Source organism: Mus pahari, chromosome 3 (genome assembly GCF_900095145.1).
Source record: "Mus pahari chromosome 3, PAHARI_EIJ_v1.1, whole genome shotgun sequence".
NCBI lineage: Eukaryota > Metazoa > Chordata > Mammalia > Rodentia > Muridae > Mus > Mus pahari.
Genome location: NC_034592.1, coordinates 114,024,956 through 114,029,362, shown reverse-complemented (window position 1 = coordinate 114,029,362; position 4,407 = coordinate 114,024,956). Strand labels below are relative to the sequence as shown.

At 39.9% G+C, this 4,407-nt stretch overlaps 1 protein-coding gene across 1 annotated transcript in view; it reads right to left on the bottom strand.

Annotated features, from left to right (window-relative positions):
• Positions 1 to 4,407, bottom strand: part of Atrn (attractin) — a 132,830-nt gene that overhangs the window by 126,491 nt on the left and 1,932 nt on the right. The window lies entirely within an intron of this gene.

The window sequence follows — 4,407 nt, the reverse complement described above, 5'->3', positions numbered from 1 at the left end:
TTCAGGATAGCATTTGAAATGTAAATAAAGAAAATAATAAATAAAAAAATAAAATAAAATAAAAAGAAACCTAACTTGCCATTCTCTTCCATTGTTACTTTCAGAATTCCCTCTCTGTTACAAAGGCATTTGTGTCCTCAGACCAGCAGCCAACAATTCTAGCAACTAAGATGCTTTTATGCTATCTTTTCTATTATAAAAATCTATTTTGCTTCCTTTATTTTTCAAGGCATTTGCTGGGATCGAAATCTGTTTTGCTTCCTTTATTTTTCAAGGCATTTGCTGGAATCATGACAGTCCTTCCAAAAGAACATTTGCAAAAGTAACTGGACTCAGACAAAAATAAAAAGCCAAACAGTATCATAGACAGCAGGATTTCAGAATCACATAAGGCCTAAGTTCAAATTCCAACTTCACCCAAGTTCTGTGGCCTTGAACAAGTTATCCAATACATCTGCAAACTCTGTACTTAGGTTTCACTCTGTGGTAATACATACCTAGCATATAAAAAGCCCTGAGTCCCATTCCCCAGCATGGAGATAGGAAAAAACAAAACAACAAACAAACAAAAAAAACAAAACAAGAATATTTCAAGGTAGGTGAAGGAACTTGCCACTTAGCCTGGCAACTTGAATTTGACTTTCAGAACCCACCTGGAAAACAAACCAACTCCGTAAAATTGTCTTCTGACCTATATACAGGCATGTCTGCCTATATATAAACATCCTGCACTCATACACAAGCAGCAACCTTTAAACCCCCTCCCCACTTCAAACTCAGTTTTCCTACCTATAAAATGGGAACACTAAGAATTAAGGGGTAATTTATAAAAGGCATCTGGCATAATACCTGAGGGGAAAAAAAGTGGAAAAATACTTGAAATAGAGGGAGTTGATGCTATGACCACCATCACTACTGTGAAAGCAAACACTGCCACAAAACAAATGCCAGTAAGTGCTTTCTTCTCCAGAACGTTTGTCTTAACATCACAGGCAATTATACAGACCTAATCTAGGTTATTCCCTTTCATCTTCCAAGTTTTGTACGGAAATAACTTAAAGAATTAAATGTATGTTAATTTTACAAACATACTTAATATATTTAACCTTTAAGTTAATAGAGGCATATTTACTCACCTAAGAAAAATTTTTTTAATTTTTTTTATTATTATTATTTTCTTTATTTACATTTCAAATGCTATCCCGAAAGTTCCCTATACCCCCACCCCCTCCCCTGCTCCCTTACCCACCCACTCCCACTACTTGGCCCAGGCCTTCCCTTGTGCTGGGTCATATAAAGTTTGCAAGACCAAGAGTATCACGAATAGAAAATGATGATCACTGAATTATGAAAATTCACATAAAAATTAAAGTGTATTATCTTAATAACCATTCAGCTATAGTTATTTTTATTGAACTGAAACTATTAACTTAGTATCTGTAATCATTCATTTAGGAAAAAAAAGTCATTTACTATACACATAAAATAATTCAAATTTTATACCATCTCCTGAGTTTCCTGAGGATAAAGTGCTATACCCCTGCCTAAATTAGGCATACAAGGAACCCAGTGATAGTGTTAGTAAAATTTAATGCTTCATTATCCTACACTCCTTTCAAGTAACAAAAAATAAAATAAAGACCTATAGTCTTCTAACACAGGACTTACATTGTAAATAAGTCTTAAACCCTGGGCCAGCAAGATAGTTTAGTGGGTAAAAGCACGTGACACACAAGCCTGACAGCTTGAGATCAAGCTCCAAAACCAAGTTATCCTGACCTCTGCATGCATGCACGAGCGTGCACAGAAACAGGTGCCCTGACTTGATGCCATCTAAACCAAAATGGTAGGCTTGAGAATGTAGCTCAATGGTAACGTGTTCGCCTAGCATGCATGAGGCTCCCAATTCAAGATTAAGCATATCAGCCGGGCGGTGGTGGCGCACCCCTTTGATCCCAGCACTTGGGAGGCAGAGGCAGGCAGATTTCTGAGTTCGAAGTCAGCCTGGTCTACAAAGTGAGTTCCAGGACAGCCAGGGCTACACAGAGAAACCCTGTCTCGAAAAAAACAAAAAAAAAAACAAAACAAAAAAAAAAATTAAGCACATCACTGAAAATAAGAATTAAGCCCCAAAAATGTAGTCATTCAATGCCTCTTAGTTTAACTTGAAGAAGGAAAAGGAGGAAGAAAAGGAGAAGTTGATGATGAAGAAGGTAAAACCAGGATGCGTATCAATCCTGTAATCAAAAGCAGCATTAACTCTTTACTCACCCTCAGTGAAAAATTATTCAACTAAGTTTTCACAAAAGACTCTAGCTTGCTCCTTTTCGCTCATTTTGGTTTTGGAGACAAGCCCAAGTAGCCCCAGGTTACTCTTGAACTTATTCTATAGCTGAAGCTTGCCTTGAACTCTTCCTCCAGCCTCAGCTTCCCAACAGCTATGATTATAGGCGTGAGACAGATGTTCTGTCAGGAAATACATAATCTATTTACAGTTCTTTTAGACTTACATTATTTATACTGTACACTACGCATTGCATAGCATCCATGGAGTAGAAGAGGCCACCAACCAGGACTCAGAACCATTGGGCCAACTCTCAAGCCCTACTTTTTATTTATTTTTTATTCATTTTTTTTATTTTTTATTTTTGAGTAGACTCATAAAGATCAGAATGGTCGCAAACTTGCTATGTCACCCAAGGTTGACTTTGAATTCCTGACCTCCAAAGTTCTGAGATTATAGATGTGTGCTACAACTCCTGATCTTTTATTATTTTAACAATTCTAGAAGCCACTTACTATAATAGTATTGTCAGAGGCAGTCTTAATTGAGCCTTAATGAGCACAAGCTCAAAGGGAATGTCTGTGACAGTCACTTACACATGAGAGTAGCTGAGGCACTATCAGAAGTGCCTGCCCTGTTTTAAAAGGCTCTTCTCTGAACTATTCATGCGGACACTCAGATCTCTTCCTCTCCCTGGCAAGCCCTCTTACAGGTAAATAACCTCAACCAACAAGGTCCATGTGCCAGGCACATACCTTGAGAACTCCCCAAACTCTGTGTATAAATCTGAGCTTATCTCAGCCTAGTCCTACCTCTGTCCCTGTGCCTTGTAAATATTGTCTCTCAATCACCCCAAGTAAGAGCTAGCTTTTTCTCCTCACTATCGTGTTCTCACGTCCAAGAACAAACTGATCTGAAAGAAAGACCTAACCATTTCATCTCTATACCACCACACAATATCTACCTCGTCTCTACCAGCAGCAGTGGTGTCTGGCTCTGACCTTCACCAGCAGTCTCTATCAGCTGCCCATAACATCTCATGACCGCAGCCCAGGTTTTCAGAATTTGGAGCTCCCTCCATCAGTCCCCCTGATCTTGGAAGCATCTAAAGTCAACTGACCTTTAAGGCTATTCCCTTTCTGGTTCTGGTCTCTAAATCTATAATTTCACGAAAACAGAGTGACCTGTTGCATCCCATTGCTCTTTGGTGAAAGGTCAAATCCTAAATCTACTTCCTACCTCTATCTGGCACAGCACTGCACTGACCTCTCTCTGCAGTCCTGGTCCCTTTTGCTCTCTCTGCTATGGACACTGGATCTCCCCTCTCACTTGTCTTGATGTCACTCATCCTCTATCCTGCCCCTCAGGAGTATCTCAACAGAAAGATGAGTCTTAGTCTCACTCTGAAAGGAGCTGGCTTCTACCTCTGCACTCACCTCCACAATCATACAAAATTACAAAATAATGATTACTGGATTTAAAATTAAATAATTTTAAAGAATTATTTATTGGGGGGATGGTTAAGGGGGACAGGGCGGCACATGCCTTTAATCCCAGCTCTTGGGAGACAGAGGCAGGCTAATAATCTCTGTGAGTTTGAGGCCAGCCTGGCCTATAGAGTAAGTTCCAAATTAAAAATATTTATTTTGATTTCCTGTGTGTTTTGCCTGCATGTGTTCCTGGTGCCTGAAGTCAGAAGAAGGCATGACTTCCCCTTGAACTAGAGTCACAAATGATCATGAGCCACCATGTAGGTGCTGGGAACCTAACCCGAGTCCTCAGCAAGAGCAACAAATGCTCTTAACCACTGAGCCATCTCTCCAGCTCCACTATGGTATTTTTTACTCCCAAACGAAGAGATAAATTCTACAAGAATAAAATTACATACAACTTGTTCACCACTGTATCTCAAAGCCTAAAATCACAACATCCTAAACTATAGGGCCAACCCCCAAAACACTGGTGCTGAGGTTACTTGGTTTAAGAGTTCATCTTGTCGGGGCTGGTGAGATGGCTCAGTGGGTAAGAGCACCCGACTGCTCTTCGGAAGGTCCAGAGTTTAAATCCCAGCAACCACATGGTGGCTCACAACCATCCCTAACAAGATCTGACTCCCTCTTCTG